At 36.9% G+C, this 24,508-nt stretch overlaps 1 long non-coding RNA gene across 9 annotated transcripts; it reads right to left on the reverse strand.

Annotated features, from left to right (window-relative positions):
- Window positions 1-257: 257 nt before the first annotated feature.
- On the reverse strand, window positions 258-3,251 carry LOC113331132. Of its 9 annotated transcripts, XR_003350728.1 has the most exons (7): window positions 3,089-3,251; window positions 2,829-2,859; window positions 2,534-2,741; window positions 1,729-2,393; window positions 1,447-1,569; window positions 1,272-1,350; window positions 258-1,183 (listed from the first exon to the last, which is right to left on the reverse strand). It is a non-coding gene; the product is annotated as an uncharacterized LOC113331132 (long non-coding RNA). The 9 variants fall into 9 exon arrangements; XR_003350722.1 differs by having other exon boundaries at window positions 1,447-2,393; XR_003350726.1 differs by having other exon boundaries at window positions 1,272-1,357; window positions 1,447-2,393.
- Between the last annotated feature and the right edge of the window lie 21,257 nt (window positions 3,252-24,508).

Here is a 24,508-nt window from a genome sequence, read left to right on the forward strand (position 1 = left end):
AGGCCAGGTTAACTAATAAGGGCTCGTTACCTTGATGATCGGGTAGAGCCTATTTCAGAACCATGTCTAGCTAGAAATTAGCTTTGGTACGGGCCACAACATAATCTATGTCGTCTAAAATAATTAAATCTCAAGAGATCGGACGGACGTCTATATAAGATATATAACCAATCGATCCGCATCGTAGGATGACAAAATCGATGGTCGGATTTGTAAGGCTACACACAGCAGTTCTTTTTATAATATAGATAGATATATATGTATTAATAATATAGTATTTATTGTTCACTCACCTAATCGTCATAAATAGTCGAAGCATGATTTTCTTAGCGTAAGGTTGTGTCTGCAACCAGTAGAACATCCAAAAACAGTTGAAGAATAAGAGAAACTAAATTCTGCAGCTACCAAAGAGATATACAGTTGGGTCCAAATATCGTAAGAATACTCAAAGCCCCTATATCCGTGTATGTGTTTTTTGATATCACATTCCAACCATTACTGTGGTCAATCACTGCTCCTTCATTTTTTCCAAACCGCTGCAAGAATCACACAGCTTCATGATCTTGGATGGCCCAGGGAGTTGTTCAAAATCGATAAACTTCAGTGGATAGAGGGTATGTGGTGAAGCAGACTCAGTTTGAAGCTTAACTAAAACAACACCAAGAAGCAGGCACTTGTTTTTTCCTCATCTGGCTTAGCTAAAATACCCTTTTCCTTGGATTCGGGTTCGTCCCTCTTCCCAATCAATAAGAACGGACCAGTTGCTATGACTTAAACCTGTGTTAGCATGTGTCATAAATAGATAGAGAAGGGCAAGATGTAGCGTTAATCTGGTACAAATATGCCATAATAAAGTCCAAGTGTATTGACCTGAGAAATGGAAGTCATTCGTGGAGGGAGTAAACCTATCACAACTACACGTAGAATCAAAAAGACTTGCCTAACTAAGTGTGGCCGTAACACACCTTTAAGCAATCCAAATATGCTGAAACGGTCATAGAATCCTAAGACAGAGAACAGAGAAAACACAAATTTTTTGGAGATAAAGGAGAAGAATACCATTGCCAAAATTGTAACCTGGGTCAGTACATGCCATTGCCAAGTAAGACCATGTTTCTTATCAAACTCCTTGTTGATAAACTCAATTAGTTACTTCATTCTCCATATTGCGTTCCTCAAATGCCTAATCAAACCAAATCAAAGAAAGAAAAATAAATAAATCTCAACGAATACAGACTGAATATTTGTTAATAAAGATTGGCAGAACGTACCTTTGTTGGATCAGAATAAGAGTATCATTTTCTTAGAATTTTCTTAGAGTCTTGATCATATCTCAACTGTAACATAAAGCTGAGAACTCCAGAACAAAGCATTGTCAATTGCTTTTGATTCCTTATTTTAAATCTCTATTTCTGATATTAGTGCTGGTAAGATAATTATACTTACTGGTAAATGGATATTCTTCATCTGATTCAGAGTCACTGTTTTTATCATTCGCTTGTCTTTTTATACCATCCACCTTGTTGCTTCTGTCTTAAATTTAGGAGTTCCTAGAAATGCTATTTAAATCTGAATAACAAAGAAGTATGGTAGTAAGAAACAGACTTGGGAATAAGGGGCGATCGACAACTTGTAGAAGCTTGAAAAAGATCACAATATTCATATTAACATCAAAAAGAGAAAGAATGACTGAATGTAATTGAGATATTTTGGTTGTTAAATAGTAACCTGCAAAGTTTGTGCCTTCGAGCAACAAATATGTAATTGAGCATTTCGATATGATCAGGATGGCTATATCACCATCTTCTGTAGATAAACTCATCAGCTCTTGTGGACTTGTGGGTCTTAAAAGTTAGGTAGGAAGACTCAATTTCAAACATCCAACTCAATGTATTCTTTCTATTCCTTTTCCTCAAATTCCCGGAACTCAATTATACATCTCCACACTTACCATAAAGCTGTCACTAAACTATTGATTATATTTACTTGACATTACTTTCTAATTTAAAGACTATATTCTATATACACGAACATTTTTGGATGTTCACGAAACCAAGCAAGTGCCTTAAATCAATATTAAGCCACAACACCAATAATGTAAATGCATTTAAAGTTGATAGGGGGAAGAATCAACTATACAACCCATATAGAAGGATAACTTCTTAACTCAAGTACTCACCAAGATATGAGGATTTGACATATAGGCGCATATTACCCACTTCAAGGCTTGCAGTCATCTAACATTTATTAGAATGTACGCAGACTTGAACAACCTTGTAACCGAACTACACAAATATCCAATTCCATAACTTTATGAAAATTCAAACCCAAAATACTACTTACAGAAGACTTGAGGATAATCATCAAAGATTAGGCATGCCTGCAATGGACAACTACATCCAAAATACCATACGATTAGCACTTTTAATAAGGACTCGGAACCAAACGAAAAAATCACCCAGACCACTTATTCATCTACTTAACTAAACTACTAATGTCATGAGAAAATGAGAAAGGAGAATAGCAAACGTACGGAAGAAAGAAGAGCAGTCTCTGCTCCCTGTACATCTTTGAATGTAACATATCTTGGATGCTATAAGCCATGGGTTCCTTCCTTGGAATCATATATTCAATCTCTTCCATATTGTCCGCAATCCCAGCAGCTTCCATAGGCTTGTCTAACACTCTTCGCTTTACCCCGGAAATAGAAATCTTTGATGTGTCCACCAAAATTCTCCTTCCTACCAATATGACAATCACAATTACAATCAAATATGACCAAGACATTATAGCGTAAAACCCAACTAAATAAAAACTAATCCACTTACCATGACATAATCAACTGGTCCATCACCGTATCTGCAATAAAAATTCATTCAACAAATCAATTTAAAAGCTCGAATATAGTTGATTCAGCAACGAAAATAGTGATGTACATTATTCTGATTGATGATTAAACTCTTGGTATAGTGAATTACCCTTATATACAAGGAAGCCCTAAAACTTACGATAAAGAAAATTCTAATCATAAAACCAAAAATTGGTTTTTAATAGTTTGATTCATAGATAAAGAAAGATAGAGAATTACGTTTTGTGACTTCCAATTTATCGAGTTGGCGATCTTTGATGAAATTGAATTTCGTAAGCCATTTTTGAGGTACTGAAGAACAGATTTTTGGGAAGAAAACATTCACAGAGATTTGAGCAGTTGCGGACGAAGAACAGAAGTAGGCGAATATGGATTTTCACTTTTTTTTTTTTTTTTGGTGGTGAAAATTGAAGTGGGGGCGGTTAGTTGATGGGTGTAGTGGGATTAGAGCTGGCAAACGGGCGGGTCAGGGCTTTTCCGTTACGGGTTACACGGGTTCGGGTTAATACATGTTAAAATCCGCGGGTCAGTTTTTTTAACGGGTGGTCAATTCTTCAACCCGCGTCCGTAACGGGTTAAGCTTGCGGGTTCGCGGGTTATTTAGCCCGTTTCTGGTTACTCAACTGAGTGACTGAGTCAACTCACCAGAAACCAATTTGACAGAGTTTCCTCCGATATCTGGTCTATTTCCGGCCATATTCAGGCCATCTAAAGCTCCTTCTCTGCAACCTAACAATAATCTCTAATTCATTTGATATTTAGATTCAATTCAATCAACTTATCAACACTTCAACAGAATTGTCGCACCAAAATTTAAGATCAAGAAAATTGAAATACTTAAGTAACTTAACCACATTAGTTTTATAGTTCTGCACTTTAAAAGGAACACAGTACAGTAGTACACTAATCATTAGTTCATGATATCTTCAACAAAGAAAAACACCCTTCACGACCGTAGTAATAACATTGTTTGTACTTTGTGACTTTCCAACAATAAAGATATTAATAACCACTTCCTGCACAAAATATATATTGTGGTCAATCAGAAAAAGTGATAACTGTCCAAAAAAAACATCTCCAATCTCTTTTCTATACAAATTGGAGAGACTGTGATAACTTTCTGTCCAAAAAAAACATTCCCAATTTCTCATTTTCCATGTCTATCTTTGAGTTGCTCCAACTATTCAATATGAATCTGTCACTTCAAGCAAAAATAAATCAAACAAAAGAAAAGATTCAAGTCAAAAACATGAAATTTGCATATTTACCCTGCTTTATATTGAAGAAGTGAGCATACTAATTAGACGCATAAGAACTTACTTCGCCATCCTCCACAGCTCCATCCTCCACTGCACCAATTTCAAATCCTAATACATCTTCTCCAATAATCCCATTGTCCTCATCCCAATCTTCTTTTCCTACATGGATTAAAAACAATCAAAGTTATATATGAAATTTAGACATTCAACTAAATGAAATATTACTGACTAACGCGGCGCCACTTAGGCACACTTACCAACTCCATGGTCCCAATCACGAGTTGTTATCACCGCCTCAGCATTTTCAGGTAATAAAGAACTACGAAATCGATCAATTACCCTACCACCAATGCTAAATGCAGATTCTGAAGCGACGGTTGAAATAGGAATTGACAAGATATCCCCTGCCATTCTTGAAAGTACTGGAAATCGTTGTTCGTGGCCTTTCCAGTACATTAGGATGTCGAATAGGACATTTCGTTGACATCCATGTTTCTCACTAAGATATAGATCTAACTCTGACAAGTCAGATTGCAGATCACCACCATTTTCCTGTGCTGCAGTATATTCCTGCATGAAACAAGCAAGAAGTTAGAAATGAGTACAAGGAAGAACATCACAGATTCGCAAACACACTTGGTTAAAACACAAAACAATACAATACCACATGTACTCCATAAATAAGCTTTAAAATTACCTGGAGCCACTCACTTCCTTGATGGGCAGAATTCCCACCAGTTTGAATAACCACATTCTGAGTTCCAGTTCCAGAAGCTCTTGAAAAGGTGTAATACTCGTTATAAAGTTTTTTCATATTTTCACGCACAACTTCAACTTTACTTTCTAGTTCTCTTACATCAGGATACAACTTGGAGTAGGCAAAGCTTAGATACTGCAGTTTACATCTAGGATCTAACACAAGTGACATAGCCAATATATGACTCAAGTTTGTCCAATAACTGTCAAATTTTTGTTGCATCTCTTTTACCATGTCTCTAATGAATCCAATTTCATTTGTGCTTTCTTTTTTTAGTAACACCTGAACTTGACAGACTCCTTCAAAATATAGATTGGAAGTAGGATACTTACTACCAGAAAATAATGTTGTGAGATCATAAAACGTCTTGAGAAACTTTGTGACAACTTCAATTTGCTCCCATTCTTCATCAGTTGGACAGTGTTTATAGTCTGGATCCACCTCCTTCAAATGAGAGAAAACAGCTCTATACGCGAGACAACTGTCTAACATGAGATAGGTTGAATTCCACCTGTATAAAACAACATTCAGTGAGTATATTATAAAAATTAATACAATTCTCTAACTGTATAACAAAATAAAAGCGGAAACCCACCTAGTTTTAACGTCTTGGCGAATACCCCTTCCTATTCCAGACATTCCTAAAGCATCAACAATGTCCAAGAATTTTTGTTTTCTTACTTGGGACTTTTTAAGGGACTTCACCGACTTTCTTATCTTGAGCACAGATGGATCAATCTTCACAAGTCCATCTTTAACAATAAGAGATAAGATGTGAGCACAACAACGAACATGAAAGTATTGTCCCTTGTTAAACAAGATCTTCTTTGCAACAAGTCTACTCTGCATAATTCTAGCACAAGCTCCGTTATTTGCTGCATTATCCAAGGTGATGTTGGATACTTTGTCTTCAATTCCCCAATCTTCTATCATTGCAAATAGCTTTGCAGAAAGGTTTTCACCTGGAAAGGTAAAAGTAAAACTCCCAATAAAGTAATTCACCTGTATGAGGTGGTGGAAGATCACAAGACTCGAGTAAAATATAAATATCACATGCACATAAAATAAAATAAAAGATCTCAAGACTCAAGTGCTTCACCTGTATGAGGTGGTGGAAGTTCACAAAAATTCAGAAGATACTTCTTTAACTCCCAATTTTGATCAAGAAAGTGCACAGTTAAGGTTATATACCCTGTAGTCGTAACAGAAGTCCACATGTCTGATGTTAGACACATCCTACCTGTAAGAATAAGTCATACACATCAACAAATATTATCATAATCAATTACTCAGTAACTTATACATAAAAGTATAAAACAAAAAATCAGCAAATTCTGGATCGTACCTGGAGAAAGTGTCAATATGTTTCGAATACCTTCTTTTCGTGTTTTATGTTTTTTGACAACATCAGCTTTCCCAGTGTTCCTTGATATTGGTTTAGCATCATCAACACTTAGATAAGCACATATGTCCCTAAATTCTTTCCACTCCACCAACGAAAATGGGACATTTCTTGCAATGAGTAATGCTGACACGAGATCCCGAAATTTCATCTGATCAACTTTACGTACGCGAGAAGACAGCTGGCCATTCTTTGCAGATAAGATCATCTGCTTTATGTCTTTAGACTGACGCTCAGGGCAGACATGCCTTCTCATAGACGAGGTTCCACCTTTTTGACTATCATATTTATATGATGCATTACAAGCCTTACACACTCCATACTTTTTTCCATCTTTATTTTTTACGAGATTAAAAAAATCCCAAACATCATATCTAAGTCTAGATTTCTTTTCAGTTGAAACAGGTTTAGGTGCACAACCAACAGCTGCAGAGACATTCACAGAATCTACCATCTCAACATCATCATCGTCGCTAGAATCGCTACTCATAACATCATTAATATGATCTTGTTCTTGTAATTGTACACTTGACATCCTAGAATATGGAGCCACAAAGAATAGGTCAAAGACTCAAAGACTCAAAAATCAGTACATTACTTTACTTACTTGTAGGAAATAAAAGAATCAGACTACAATAAGTTACATGCATTATGCCTAATGGTGATTGGTGATCATAAGAACAAGCATTTACTTTTACAAACCCCTCACCCTCTTATATCTCAATTAAAGAAAGCAGGTCAGAACGTTTGAAATCAGTTAAAATGTAACATTTGAATCAATTACTTCATTCTATGCCAATACAGAATATCAACACAAATATCTTAATTTCTTCATTCTATGCCAATATCTTAATTTCTTCTTAACTCAATCACTAAAAAAAACCTAAGAATTCAATGGCCTCAGATTTCATATAAAGTTAAGTCATAAACCCCTAATAATTGTACCTAAAGATTAAAGAGTTCACATCAAGTTATCCAAATAAGAACCAAAAGCAGAATCAGCTTGATTCTGAACAAACATACAATAACCCAAGTTGTATCTCATGATTCTCAATTTCTGATCAAAATCAGATAACCCCAATTATCTCAAAAGATTCAAAAGAACACAGATCTACAAATACACAACATTAACTACCAAACTAAGTAAAACCCACTTATGAAAACACTAAATAATAAACATTTAAACATCAAACGGTCAAACCCCAAACCATACATGAATGATACACGATTAAAATGAACAAAGAAACAACAAAGTGACATACAAACATCAAAATCAACTAATTTACTTACTTGCTGTTAGTCTCTAACCATTGTTGTTGTTATTAATTTTAATTCTCGAATAAGAAGAAGAAGATGAAAAAGATGAGACGAGAACTGAACTACAACTGCCGCTGCGGAGAAAGAAAAGATTAGATTTAGTTAGGGTTTTTTCTTTTTATACCTAGGAGACACATATAGATGGGAAGGACCACGCGTCATTAGCATAGGAATTCCGGGTTTACGGGTTTTACCCGCGGATACACGGGACGGGTCGGGTTTACCCGTTTTTTCACGGGCAGGCATTTTCCTAACCCAAACCCGACTTGTTTAGAAACCAGCTGATTCAGGTTCGGGTTTTAACGGGTCGGGCCGGGTGAACCCGTGGGTTTTGGACTTGTTTGCCGGCTCTAAGTGGGATGATACGGAAGGTGTAATTAGGGTGTAAACATTTTTTTTCTTAATTGATGTGGGGCTAGAATGAATGACAAAGCTCTGTTCTTTAAGGTTCCACCGATTTGCCGGCCCACCAGAATTTCGAAAGTAATTCTACTTGTAAATTTTATTTTTCCTATCTACCACCTGCAAATTAAGTTTGACTAGTTGACTTCTTATTTGCCTTCTTCATTGATTTCTATTTTTATTCTCCATTGATTTCTGTTTTTGTTCTCCATTAAAATGTATTAACCATTGTTAAAATCTGCTGGAAGTAATCAACAACAGTATGATCGATACTCGAAGAACATTGCATAGGTTGCGAGTTGTTTATTTTAAAGGTATAATTTTGGGGTTTTCTTCGCTTACAGTTAAGAATAGTGTGATCACATGCTCACTGGCAGGAGCCACTTCCATTTGAGCCGTTTTTTCCTTTTCAGGTTGTCGTAAAGTAAGTAAATCAAGACTTCTGGAGCTTCAGATGAAGCAAGGATTTCATCATGTAAAATTTTATCCCTCTGATTAAACCACAAATCCATTGACACTTGTAATATCTATGACTTTGGTATCCCAAGATTAGATTCAATTATCTCAGCATATATCTATCTATACGTGACCTAAGTAGTAAACCAACGTGTGATGGTTCATAATAATAACCCTTACAATTACGCACAGTATGATCTATTGATTGAATCAGAATTGATCTCTAATTTTTAAGGTTTCCGCGTGATCGATATAGAGCCTTTTATGTTCTCTACACAAACTTTGAACTGTAAAACCTTAGGGGTTTGGAAGCGAAGAAGAAGACAGATTCGGAGACAAAGAGAAGGTCTCTTTACCAAATAAAATAGGGCAAGTTCAGTCAAGCATGCGACTGTAAAGAGACGACGACGAAAAATCCTACTATCAGTTTACTACTTGTCTTGGATAGTTGGGCGGGGACGGTGCAGAGGAAGGCGGTAGAGATGGCGAAGAAGAACTATTTCTAACTTTAAGGGTTTTTTAGGTTTAGTTATCGTCGGATATTATTTAAAAACTCAAGAAGTGGTATGTAGGATATTTAAAAAAATATATGGGTGGTAAATAGGATAAGTGGAGGTGGCAGTTTAGGTGAGTGGAAAATAGGAAAAGTGTAGGTGGTAAATAGGTGAAACCTTCTTTAATACTCACACCACAATTGTCCACATCATCTTAAAGTGGGGTCAGAGTGAATGAGGATTGAGTATTGAGTTTCAATTATCATCTAGTTAGTTAGATAGATAGATTATGCATATCTAAATAAATGAAGAAAAAAAAACTAAACAAATTAAATAATTCATGGATACCCCTATTTCTTAAATATCATCGACTTTCCGCAAAATTATAGTTCACTTCTTCTGTTTTGGCTAAAATGAAAATGTAAGAGTATCTCTTTGCAGAAACATAAAAAGTATCGAACATGATCAATTAGTGAAACTAATGAAACATCATAAATAATATTTATTTCAAAAAGCTACATATTTAAGTATGCTTACTCAGTGATGAAAATTGATTTTCTCGAAGCATTAGTTGAAAAACTAATACCACCAACAAAATATATATGTAATTTAGTCGAATTTTATAAAGGTTTCAATGAATATCAGGTCTACATATCAAGTTCGAATGTTGTTTTTTTTTTGGAGTCTTGAAGGTAAAAATCACAATTTGTTTCTATCACTAATTTATATATATACATATATATCATTAATCATTGTTGTTAGTATTGGTGATATTGTTGTCGTAGTTGCTTTAAAAGCTAACCGGTATATCCAAGTTGCAAAGAACTCACTGCTAAGCTAAAACATAAATCTATAATACAAAATAACATAGGTTTTTGAGCTTTGGACGGACGGATAACATTTTGAGAGACAAACGTTGTATCTGACCATCCCAGTCTTATCCCAGCGCAAGATATCCGACGGTCGTCGTTTCTGTAACCCCTCTCATTACGAATCAAAATTTATTAATCTTTAATTATTGCATAAACTCTTAACTCAAGATATTCAAAGAAACATTAAATGAAATCATAATATATCATACATGCATTAATTGGATTTAGTGGTGGCATGATGAATCTAATGAGAAATGAGATTTATTTGTTTATTTATATTCATAACTCATAAGTGGGATATGCATACACACTATTACTTAATGATTTTGTGTTCGTTTTTGGATAATGTATATGAATAATCTTACAATGTATTTATAAACATTATATTCGCTTAAAACAAAATAGAAAACTATCTTGCAAAAGAACACGATTTAAAATCCATAAAAAAAGAAAAATTACACCAGTCAGATATCATATTAAAGCAGTGCCGTTACGACACGAGCTATCTCTAGATATTTATTAGAACTCTCTGTTAACCTCATGCCGTGCCGCTATGGCATGGATTATATCTAGTAAAGAGACACCAGAGAAAGAACTTGCACTTCATTTATGGAATTTTTACCTTAGGGTCAAGCTGGAATCAAATTGGGGATCCTTACCTTGGAAGTTAAGGTTACAAAAGCCCATCTGATTGCTTCATTTTGCCGCACCGCTTGTATTTTTTGATGCTAGTCCGTTTTATCCTTTTTTTACTGTTCTTTTCTACACATAATTTTATAAAAGAGCTAGGTATCATCCCGGCCTACGGCTGGGGCTCAACCTCTCCCTACTCTTGTTTAGTCAGCCTATTTCATATCCTTTCAGAATCTTTTAGTCGGCTTGTAAGTTAACCGGGTCTATGAACCGATGTTCAAGATGGTACCGTGACTCAACCTCTCCCTGACTCTTTTTATCCCCTACCCCGACATGCAATTCCGTAGATGTTTTTCCTAAGAAAAATAGCAGGCTAAATTCGAACCTGCTCCACTAAATCTTTGGCTTTCCCTGAAAGGCAGGGTCAACATATAAAACATCAACATCAGATACGCTCATGTTAAGAACTTCTCCAATGGTTGTTGTATGTATTTCCTATGTGGCAACACAAACAAGACATCTTTATTCCAAATTTTCCTTAAGTTCATGTGAAAAAAGTTATTCATCTCCAATGTTGTTGTTTGTGATCATTTTCTTATTAAATGTAAATTTTATGTTTAGTAAATATTTAAGATTTTATTAGATCTAAAAATGATTATTTATTGTATTAGAATTAATTTTAGTAAATAAAATATATTTTTAACTAAAAAACGCTGACTAGGATGGTAGACAATGTCAAGGAGAATGTGGGAAACTAGACATTCTCCTTAACATTTTCTACCTAAATTCATGCATACATTGATTTATGACATTCGGGTTGGAGAATGATTTCAGAGAAAATGGATGTGCATCCTAGGTGGATTTTGACATTTATCTCCACACACATGCCATTGGAGAAGCTCTAAAGCAACTTGGCTTATTTTTACATCACCATGAACTTCAGGGTTACAGCTTTTTAGAGCAATATTTTTCAACCTCTTGAATATGTTGGTAAAAACAAATAAAGGCAGGCTCCAAATGCAAAAAAGGGAAGGGTCTTACATCTCCAATTTTGAAATTTATTTCACCAAGCTCCATAATTGCCCGATCAAGTTTTTATTCTACCCAAGGCTGAACATCTCTATGTCCAGCTGAACTTCTTTACCAAAGACCATTGAATGCATCCACTCAGTCAAAACTGCATATCTCGGGGCTCTACGCACCCCCTCTACTGTCTTTTAACCTCAAAATACAGTCTAAATCTCCCATAAGTAACCAGGGATTATGTGCATTACCCAAATTTCATATTGGAAATGGTTAAATAGTTTCAAATATAATTCGTTACCAACTTGCTTCTCATCTTAACATGATGGATCCCAACAAACAATGGGCCCACAAAATTTTGGAATGGCGCTTGGTGTTCTTCCTCTTCGTCCACACGCTCCGGATTCAAGTATAAAAAGACGTTTTTTTATTTAGATGGAAGCAGCTTAATTAGGGTGGCTCCTTTGATTTAAACTCCTACAGTTATACGTTTACAATGATGTATGGATGATCGTGTATGCACTTAATACGTTTACTTGCAGTGTGAAAAAAATTCTTTCTTTAACCAATTTCAGAGGAGGGGCGGAGGGGCTACACCTTGAATCGATGGACGATGCATCTTAAGTTTTTTTACAGTATCGTCCAATAAAAGCACAGAGAAAAACTTCAAAGCTCTTAAGATCGATATAAAAAGCCTTTGACGGCCTACCGGAAAAACCGTATTTAAGTTAAAGTAGTTCTTTTAGGTTAGCTTTGGTGTGCCGCTAAAGTCTAAACAGTATTTATATTTAGGTTAGTTGATTTAAGTTAGCTTTCATCGGGCCACAACATAATGATGGTTAAAATCAATAGTCATCTTTGATTTTGAATCAAACCTCTAACAATCAATCGAGACCGTATGATCATCTAAATCAATGACCCTAATAGACTCATAGATAGACAGCCTTCTTCCTTATAATATAGATATACCCTTAATTTTTGTACTCCTGCCTTTGTGGCTCTAGATTTGGTAAAGATAGCGTTATTTATATTCCTCATTCCGATAATTTTATCTTCGGACAAAGAGTTGTCCCATCAGTAGAATTTTTACACCTAATTTGCATTGCTATGGAGACACAAAATTTAGAGGGATAGGTATGCCAGCTTCAGGTAAGATGCCATTTGATCCCTATTTTGTTCCTTCACAACCTCCACCACCATAACACGTCGTTATTGTGTATCCTAATAGTCGAAGAGTTTCATCATCGTCAGTTATGCCACCATGTGCTAACTAGGAGATGCAGAGTATATCATCAATATGGGAGACTATTACAATTCCAATTAATTCTCAAGGTCTCAGTCTGAATGATCCATATTGAGGGACAGGGACCAGATAGGCTACACTGGAAGAATATAAAGGCAGGTTGAATGATTATCACCAGCCATTCTTGAGATTTTAGGCATTCCACTTACAGGAGATGAACCAATTGGGGGATATCACGATTTTTGGCATACCACTCTACATTATTCCACTATGGGTATAAAAGTAAAAGAAGTAACACTGGTTTCGAAAGTCTGAGAAGTCGTGGGATATCAAAAAAAATAGTCTCTCTTCCCAAAATATGGTGCAACACTCAAACTCCTGGCAGTGTCTTTATCATGGAAGAAACTGAGCTACAAACTCATGGTGGTGGCTTTATGATGGTATTTTTCAATGATGTTATAGTAATAAGGATTCGAACTCTAAGACTTGTGAAGATTAAATTTAAAGATTTAATGAAAATAATAAAAGCGAGAGTTGCTGGGACTAGGATTCCACCGAGTTCATATTATAAGGCTCAATTATTTATTCTCAACAATTATCATTCAATAAATAAATAACATCGACTCTTATTTTGCCAAAGTAGATTCTCAAAATATTAATTATAAATTGTAAGCATGGGACATCAAACATCTAATAAAGAATGACCCATCAAATAAAATAATAACTAATTAATTCAAATCATAATTCTATTTTAATTAGTGCAAACGTCATATAGAAAATAAAATAAATTCACCATGTATGAAATTCAGATTCCTCCGTCGACCCAGTGTCGGGGTTTAGCTTCTCATGATGAAATCACACTCAAAAATATAATTATAGCTAAAATGATGTTTTTATTGAAGAAAACTAATAATACAATTGAATCTGCAACGCTGTACTGGCGTTACAGAAGTCACCGTTACAAGATTTGTTGCAAATTCAAAATAAGCGTGCCAAGCTGACTGTTACGTGTATTGTTTATAGAAGACAGTTCTCTGCGAAAGTCAGTGGACGTTAAGTATTCTTCTTCTTCTTCTGCTCTGCAGCAGCAGATAAATCTCCTCTGCAACCCTCTGTTCTTCACCCCTATCACTCGATCCCTCTTCTATGACCACCAGGCATCCTCTTATACCCAGAAGAATCATTAAATCTCGCCATTAACTTCAGGATAATTCTCTTTTACTCCCCTGCCATTTACGTCGATTATTTCCTTATTCTTTCTCTGCATGCGTCTTTTGCAGCTCAGCACATGATATTCTCATCCAAGATCGTTTCATTCTTGTCACAGGTTGAGTACATTTCGCTGAATCCACACACCAGTTGCCAGAATTATCCAAAAATGCCGAGAATATTTCTTTGTTCAATAATTTCATGTTTTATGGAAACAACCGAATATAAGCATATTTGATTGTTTATTTTCCTTCCAAAACTTAATACTCCACCTATTAATTAGTTATCAACAAAGTTGCAGCCAACAATCCCTTGAAAATCTCCAAATATTCTCTCAAAATCTCACGAAACTGTGTTCCCTGTTTATCTCGTGTTCGCATGTAGCTTTCCTTTTTCTTCGAAACTGAGACACATACCTTCCCTGTTTGATCGTAACAGGTGGTTGTAATTCGTTTGACCGGTCGAATCTCACTACAACTGATCCAAATCTTCTCAACAGAATTCCGAGTATATTTCCGACTTTGTTTTTCCTCACACGAATGTCCAGCCCAACTCTTTCGAATAAATCGACCTTACCAACCCTGCTTAGTCCAAATAGGCCCAAACAAACCAACTAGAACGACTGAATCTCTTCAGAAATCTCCCGAATTAAAAACAGCAACCTTCGCAGGTGAGAAAATTCAAACCTGCACTTTCCTGCCAAAATTACTTTTTATGTTGTGCCTTCAATCGATCCTTCTAGCCAAATTCGTTCCACTAGAAAGACCTTACCAAGCCTTTTTAACCCAAAGGAAGATACCCATCAAATTTCAGCCATTGAGTCTCAGTCGAACAGTTCCAAAATCGAAACCCTAATTCTGCTGCCATTTTTCCCGCCAAAACTGGAAATTCAAACGAAGAAGATGAAGGTGCCCCTTAACCAGCTGATAGGGTGTGAAAGTCAGGTGGGTGCCCCTTATCAACTGAGGTGGCCCTTATCCAAAACGAGAGTCAAAATAACACGTGTCTTCCGGGTGCAAATAACATTTTTCGAGCCAATTCTCCACAAGAGCTTATTCTTCCAAAAAACAACTAAAACAAGTTTATTAGTGATAAATGAGTCCCAGCTAATATATTTATGGGTGAAAATGCGTCGCACTTTCGTGCTTATCCAATTCCCCCACACTTATATTTTGCTAGTCCTCGAGCAAAACAGAAGAAGACCCGCTACACAGCTGGTCATATAAGAGAGAAAGAGACCCGCTACACAGCTGGCCATATCAATTTTTTTATTAGACCCGCTAAACAGCTGGTCATAACATGCAAGAAAAAAGAAAAAGACCCGCTACACAGCTGGTCATAACCCTATCAATCATAAATAAATATATATATATATATATATATATATTTATTTATTTATTTTAGACCCGTTAAACAACTGATCATAATTTATTTATTTTTTGTTCTTTTTTTTTGTAGACCCGCTACACAGCTGGTCATAAAATGCAAGGAAATTCTTGAAAAAAAAAAAGTAAAACGTTAACCGCTCCCCCACACTTAAACATTACATTGTCCTCAATGTAATTGAGTCATCCAACGTAAAAATTAAGATGGAAAATTCAAAAAATAAATAAACAAAAACAAATAAATAAACAAATATACCTACTGGAATGTACATAAAAGATCCCCATAAACTAATAACCTGAAAATTTGGGGATCAACCCAAAGTACAACATTTACAAATGACAGCTTCACACTTATGTTATAACGATGCAGAGACATTGAAACTATCAAAAACGGAGACTTACCTCCATACCAAGTTTTTACAACACAAGGAAGTGTGTAAAGAACATAATATGGGGATACTATTGGGACTGGGAAATTTTCAATTGGCTCATGCACGGTATTAGAAATAGGTAAATCCTCTGGGTATTTAGATACAAAGTATTCCAACAAAATTTTAGAAGCACACAATTCTAACCCTAAATTAGGTAACTTTTGGAAGTCTAGGGGTCTAGAAAGAACCTCTAAGTTGGGTGAATTATCTTGTGAGATAGATCCATCAATAGAATTAGGCAAATCATCTACACAATCATCCACATGGTCATCCACAAATTCTTTCTGGAACAGAGAGTCACTACAAGAGTGATCATCATCATCATTAAATATTTTTTGGCATTCCAGAATTCTCAATCTTTGTTCCAAACTAAGTGGTGTGTATTTGTAATACTTATCATATATCATTAGAGGCGATTCTTCACTTACCTCATGTTGAGCAGAAACTCCATACCGTTGCCTATGCTTATATTCACCAAACGTCATCTCAAATGAGGTTGCCTGATAATTTGAATTACTACACTTATATTCCGCCAGCGTCATCTTAGGTGACGTCTCCTCGGAAGAAGTCATCATCCTCAAAAAGTCCCTAAAAAGAAATACAAAAAGAAGCGCATAAAAAGAAAAAAAGAAAATCTAGAATGAAATGAAAATATTGTACAAAATAAAAATAAACCTAAAAATTAATCTAAAAACAAGTCCGCGTCGGGGGTGCCAAAAATTGATGGTATTTTTCAATGATGTTATAGTAATAAGGATTCGAACTCTAAGACTTGTGAAGATTAAATTTAAAAATTTAATGAAAATAATAAAAGCGAGAGTTACTGGGACTACGATTCCACCGAATTCATATTATATGGCTCAATTATTTATTCTCAACAATTATCGCTCAATTAATAAAATAACATCGACTCTTATTTTGCCAAAGTAGATTCTCAAAATATTAGTTATAAATCGTAAGCATGAGACATCAAACATCTAAGCAAGCATGACCCATCAAATAAAATAATAACTAATTAATTCAAATCATAATTCTATTTTAATTAGTGCAAAAGCCATATAGAAAATAAAATAAATTCACCCATATATGAAATTCAGATTCCTCCATCGACCCAGTGTCGGGGTTTAGCTTCTCATGATGAAAACACACTCAAAAATATAATTCATACCTCAAATGGTGTTTTTATTGAAGAAAACTAATAATACAATGAATCTGCAACGTTGTACTGGCGTTACAGAAGTCACTGTCACAAGAGTTGTTGCAAATTCAAAATAAGCATGCCAAACTGACTGTTAAGAGTACTGTTTATAAACCACAGTTCTCTGCGACAGTCAGTGGACGTTAAGTATTCTTCTTCTTCTTCTCTGCAACAACAGAGAAATCTACTCTGCAACACTCTGTTCTTCACCCCCATCATTCGATCCCTCTTCTTTGACCGCCAGGCATCTTATTTATACCCAGGAGCATCATTATATCTCGCCATTAACTTCAGGATAATTCTCTTTTACTCCCCTGCCATTTACGTTGATTATTCCTTATTCTTTCTCTGCATGCGTCTTTTGCAGCTCAGCACAAGATATTCTCCTCCAAGCTCGTTTAATTCTTGTCACAGGTTGAGTACATTTCACTGAATCCACACACCAGTTGCCAGAATTATCTAAAAATGCCGAGAATATTTCTTTGTTCAATACTTTCCTGTTTTATCCAAACAACCGAATATAAGCATATTTGATTGTTTATTTTCCTTCCAAAACTTAATACTCCACTGTAGATGGTGTATTTTCGACAAAGGCTAAATTAGTAAACTCATAATCATACGAAACTCTAATTCAGCAATCGGACGTGAGTATCGAGACACGAGTCTCTCATCGATTTCTCAACAGAGAGTACTTTCTCTCAGAGTACATGTAGATATGAAGTCTCATGACTGGACAACGGCATATCTCATGAATACTGAATACTTTCACTGATTATTTCTATATAGCATCACGTGATGGACGGCTCCTAGACAACTTGGTCTACTAGTATAGAGCGATAACGTCTTCAGCAACAAACAACAAGTATACCCTGACTATATAAAGGATATGACTTATCGGCAAGCTCGTATCAGAATAATTAATGCTCCTAGACAGCTTGCTCTGCTAGTATAGAGCCACAAAGTTAATTATTCCTAATTACAATCGCTACTATTCCATGGTCGAATCCACGACTGGTCCCATGGAATGGCAATAACATTTTTTCTGATTCTATGATCGAATCCACCACTTGATCTCATAGAATAGAAATAACTATATTATCTCATTACTCCGATTTCATGATCGAATCCACAATTGGTCTCATAAATGGTAATAGATAAATCTTAATTACTCTGATTCTATGGTCGAATATATGATCCCATGGAATGGTAATGCTCACTTTATTATTCTGAATTCATAGTCGAATCCTCAGCTGATCCTATGAATTAATAATAAACATTTTATTACTCAGTTTTGTGAATTATTCTCCACCGAATTCCACAATTAGTAATGAATAATCAACAACCGGGAGTCTGAGCTACCTCTAAGTAAGCCCCAATTCAAATGATGAAGGTGTATTCAACGATGATACACTAACAGTCACCGCACGAACGAGTATTTCAAAAAATACAACGAAACGATGAACCTATGCAAAATAGAGAAGAAAATAATAAATAATTAAAATATTGACCAAGGTGCCGGGAGCACGGACACACGACCAATCGACCGTTTCGTGGTCAATCCCACGCCAGTTTTATATTTTAATGCATTTTTATTATTTTTCATGATTTGATGAAAATTCCATCATTTTATCAAATTTCCTTCGTCTCGAGGAAACTTCTCGGTTTCATGGTACTTCCATAAATCCATAAAAAATAATATAAAATTAAGGAAAGGAGTGTGGGGCGTGACCATTGGCCAACCGTCCATGCCTTGGTCCCAACCGGCCCCATACCCACGGTTCCTTATTATTTTATTGTTATTATTATTTCTCTAATTTCATGAAAAACTCCTTGATTTCATGGTATTTTTGCACAAATCATCAAATAATAATAAAATAATATAAATTATGAAAACTTATGGGACCGGGTCTTGACCGGACGGCCATGCCCTAGCCGGTCCCACACGCCCCTTTGTTTTATTATTTTATTATTAATTTTCCTTGAATTCATCAAATTCCTTGATTTCATGGTATTTCTCTCAAATTAGGAAAAATTCCCTCAAATCATCAAAAATACCTAAAAAATATTAAAAAATTATGAAAACTCGTGGGACCGGGCCCAAGCCGTCTGGCTAGAGCTGGCAAACGGGCGGGACGGGTCTGGCTTGTGACCAACCCGCGGGTTACGGGTTAATACAAGCCTGAGCTCGCGGGTTGAAATTCTTCACGGGTGGTCATTTATCCCACCCGTGCCCGTCCCGGGTAAAGCTCGCGGGTTCACGGGTGCTCACGGGTTACCTGGTTTTTGTTGAGTCAACTCGCCAGAAATCGATTTCTGGGCTATTTCCTTCCACATTCAGGGCATCTAAAGTTCCTTTCCTACAAGCTACAACCTAATTTTATGGGATTGTTTTTTACTTTCTAATTTTAAGCTATATTGCTTCAGTTCTTTGTTAACTGTGCATTTTGTTAGTGACTCGACCTTATTTGAACGACAGGGTATAATTGATCTATACTTGGTGACTTATTTTCTTCATTTATGGGAGTTGAATACTTGAATAAGGAATTGCGGCCACGATTGTGGAAAGTAAGAGCTTCCCAGTAACACGAGGGTTATAGTTATTCATGCTACCTCTTAACATTATTTGGTAGATACAAGGATCCAGTTTATAGTTTGCATTTATTCCAGCGTTTGGTACTGAAGTTTTCCATCATACATTAGCAAGAGCTGTAGTTTACTAGGAAGAGTTCTCTGTGATGACTAACATCGATTTAGCAAGGGACCTTGCAGAGTTCTGTATGATGATTTCGTTTGCAGATTACTAGCAAAATACGCAATCCATGCCTACTCCTCAGTTGTATAAATATTTCAATTGCTTAACTTTAATTCAGAAATCGATTACTGTGACACGCGGCCTAGACTCCTAGTGGTGGGGAATGAGCCGGGTTAACCCGCGGGTTTCACGGTACGGTCCGGGTTAACCCGTTTCTTCACAAGCCACTAATTATACAACCCGCGCCCGTCTTGTTTAGTTACGATCCGGGACGGGTGCGGGTTTTCACGGGACGGGACGGGCTAACCCGCGGGTTTTGGCTTGGTTTGCCAGCTCTACGTCCGGCCATGCCTCCACCGTCCCACACGCCCTTGTTTTTTAGTATTTTAATATTTTTTTGCTTCCCTGAACTCATGAAAACTCCTTTAGTTCATGGAAACTCCCCAAATTCATGAATTTTTCATAAAATCATTATAAAATTAGGGAAACTTGTGGGACCGGGCTCTGGCCGGCCAGTCATGCCTTCCACGGTCCCACACGCCCTTGTTTTATTATTTTAATATCTTTTGCTTCCTTGAACTCATGAAAACTCCTTCAATTCATGGAAACTCCCAAAATTCATCAAATTTCTCAAAATTCATGAATTTTTCATAAAATCATGAAAATATTATAAAATTAAGGAAAAGGCACCACGGGACCGTGGTCACGACCGGCCGACCATGCCTTGACCACGGCGGTCCCACGCCTCCTCATTCTTTATTTTATAATTATTTTTCATCATCTCATGGTGTTTTTTCCTTAGTTTCGTCGAAACCCTAATTTTGACATATTTTCTCGAATGGATGCTCAATTGCACGCCAGAAAATATCAAAATTCTCAGGACTGAGACGCGGACGCCTTGGGGACAGGAGCACGCTATCTTGACCGACCAAGATTGTCTCTTTGGCTCACGGAAGCCGGTCCCATCAATTTTCACAGTTTTGACCTAATTTGCACAATTTCTCGTATTAGGTCCAAAACTCTCCCAAACACTTGGATTTTCATGAAGTGATCTTCAGGCGGTCATGGGATAACCCAGGGCCGGTTTCATGACTCCATTTTCGGTCCCTCGCCTCGTCATAATTAATTAGGTTTTCTCACCTAAGGCTCGGACGAGCATTTTTTGAATAAATGATTAAACCAGCATTTAATCATTCTTCCACCAACAAATCGTCAACTCTTCAGGAGTTCTTCGTATGTGCTCATGTGAGCATATGGACACTACATGGTTGATTCACGGTCCCATGTAGTCGCTCCCTCCTTTGTCACATTTATGAAATTCTGACGAACCATGAATTGATCATCAATTGATCAAATTAGGGTTTCTAAATCCAAGGATCATCATTTCAGATTTTAACCTTAATAATCTACAATGATGACCTCATGGTCATTAATTTTATTAATTATGCTCGGTTTAACGACCAGTAATCCATCAGATGAGCAACACATGCTCAGACTATCAAATATTCAACAATTCATCACATGAGCAACACTTGCTCAGATGAGGAATATTTGCTTAATATTGGTTCAACAATCAATATTCAGCGATCCGTCGAATGAGCAATACTTGTTCACTTCATCGTAAGAACTATACCTCTGTCTCATGACATGTTCAATTTATGAGTTTCAGAACATCATGTTCAACTCAACGACTACATGGACTCATCGTCCCATCAAACCACGAAGTCATCAATTGACTAACAAACCACGAGATGTCAATCGTGTCACTTAGGGGATATCACTTAGGGTTTTTGTTCTGGCGGTCTACCGCACGTGTGTTCAAACACACGATGGAATGTGAGCAAGTCGTGCAATCAGTTGAAGGAATTCACGAGGTAGTGGGTGGAAAATCGACCAAGTCTCCACACGTTGAGAAACTGGTTTCAAACACGAATTCCACTTCCCCACTCCTTGATTCCATCAACGGTCACACTTCATGGAATCATGGTGTCTACAATTCCAGCAATATAAATAAGTCTCTGAATCATGATTGAAGGATTATTATCAACAGTATCATCAATCTCACATCTCATCGACAACACGAGATCATCAACTCATCAATTGAGCAACTACTCTCAATTGAGAAATTTCAATCATCCAGAGCTTATCATATTCAGAATTCAAACACCCACAATCTTTGATTACCATTGATTCTACACATTTCTCAGCTTCCCTCCTACAGATCAACCCATCCTCTCTTGTGACCGAATTTACTCTGGAACGGTCATTGTCTTGATTTAGGCCAGAGTACTACAGATTGATCTCTCGAATCTAAATCACCCCTTTGAAGCGGTGCATCCGTGTGAGGTTTAACATTTCGCTCGGTTCGGGGAGTCTCCTTCGTACGGTCGTCTCCTCAATTCCTTATAAACCAACAAATCGTTTTTCCCCATCTACAGATTGGAGACCACAGTGGGAGATCATTCTCTTGGTTGCAATCTCACAATTTCACAAGATGGTTGATCTCAAGTCAGGATCAGTTACGAATCCTAACACAAACCGTGCTAGCAGTAGCAACAACAACAATCGGAATATCCCGGAGACAATTCCGACCTCCAACACTGATGGTGGTGACGCTACTCCTCCTCACACCGAAGGTCACCCACTGTCCGGACGACACTCTGAAGAAGTCAGAGGAGATCCACCACCTACTATTGCTGATCTTGTCAAAGCGCAGGAGACTCTTGCAAAGAACCAGACTGACATGGATGCTACACAGAAGGAGCTGTATAATTATCTCAAAACTCTTACTGACAAGATGTCAAAGAAGACTCAAGAGAAGGGAAAGGAGAAGGAGAAATCCTCAGACGACAGTCCTCAAGTAATTCCAATCCATACAGTAGAAGATGACGAAGTCCACAAAACTGCTGCAGACAACTCATCAGCGAAGGGATCATCGAATTTCATCACTCGCGAGGATCTGGAGCACCTTTTGGAGAACCATGGAAAAGGCAAGACATCGCATGACCATCGTCATCAACCTCTTTATCCTGCCGCTACGCAGAGGATTCCACTCCCCAAAGGTTATGTTTCTCCAACTTTCTCCTTGCATGATGGAACTGGCAATGCTCGGGAACATGTCTCTCGTTTTCTCGAAGCCTTGGGAGAACATGAACATAATCATGTCGTCCGTCTCAAGGAATTCTCAAAATCTCTGAAAGGCAGGGCATACACCTGGTATAACAGCATCACACCAGGGACCATCAACAATTGGGGAGAAATGGTTAACGCATTTTACACGAAATACTTCTTCGTATCTGAACAAGTCACCCTCTCCGATCTTGGAAGAATGTTTCAGAGGGTCGGTGAAAATCCCAATGATTATGTGAAAAGGTTCAGATTCCAAGCCCTGGATTGTCATGACCCAAACTTCACGGAGCAACAACTGGTGGACTTGTGCATCAATGGCATGCTCCCGGTCTACAAGGCCTTGCTAGAAAACCTTCGATTCCAGACTTTCTCAGAACTTCACGAAGCTGCGAAGAGGTTGGAAACCACTGCACCCGCTCTTTTGGAAAGAGCAAAGTCTACAAAGAGTGAAGATTCAAAAGACACTCGAGGAAGCAGGCGTCTGATCAACAAGCAGTATAACCTACAACCTTCAACAAATGTTGTCGCGGAAGGGAGTAAGCGAAAAGCAGAACCACAACACAAGCAGACTTCCTCCACTGATTAAAGATTTAATGGGGGTTGTAGTAATGAGGTTCAAACTCTCGGACTTGTGAAGGATAAATTTAAAGATTTAATAAAATTATATACAAAATTATTAACAATGGGTGCGAGAGGTAACCCAGACACTAGATTCCACTATTATGCAAAATTGAATGATAAATATTTCAAAACTCTATTCAGTTCTTAAGTCATCTTTTATCTTTAATTCACTATCAATCATACAGATTCTCAAACATTATTTGCAAACCTTAAGCATAGATTATCAAGAGATTAAACCAAGCATAACCTATCAAACTGAATAACAAATAATTAAGACAATCATTCAAACAATTTAAAACTCTGCAAAAGCAGCGATTAGGTGAATTATATAATTAAATGAAATAGTTACCCATTTATGTTGCGTGAATAGCTTCCTCCATTGCCTTGGTTACGAGGGAATTAACTCATCATAGTAAAAATGCTCTCAAAATAATTTATTATGGCTCAAAAATGGTTCACAATGATGAAACGGAGAGAAATGGTGAAAATCAGGTGTTTGCAACGTTTATAATCGTTGCATAACCCGTTACAAAGAACGATATCTCTTAAGTGCTGTAGTCGTGGGAAAACTACGACCCACGTTCCGATGTCGTTGTTATATTTGAAGAACGCCTGCTCTGGCCGGTCCGTTCTTCGTGTTCTTCACGTTCTTCATCAGCAGCAGCAGCAGAGTTCTGAAAACTCTTGATTTCTGCTTCTCTGGCCCTCCTATCGACTCCCAAAACTCTCGACACCCTCTCTAGTAGACCCAAAGAGCCTATTTATACCCAACAACAGCTCCAAATCTCGCCAATAACTCCAATATAGTTCTTCATTATTCGGGCAGTGAATAACAATATTTTCCGAATATTTTCTTACCAAACTTGGAATTTCTTGCGTAAACTTCCTCCCTCCACGCTCCAAATCGATTCTTCACGACCCAAAGTGATGCTCGAGCCATTCCACATCATCAGAACACGTCCATAACTCTCCATGACGCGTGATTATCATCCTCCAGTGCATGCTTGCCCTGTTTTGAACTCGAGAATCAAAACACGTATTCCAGCCAAATTTGAT

Source organism: Papaver somniferum, unplaced genomic scaffold, assembly GCF_003573695.1.
Source record: "Papaver somniferum cultivar HN1 unplaced genomic scaffold, ASM357369v1 unplaced-scaffold_125, whole genome shotgun sequence".
In the NCBI taxonomy this organism is placed as follows: Eukaryota; Viridiplantae; Streptophyta; class Magnoliopsida; order Ranunculales; family Papaveraceae; genus Papaver; species Papaver somniferum.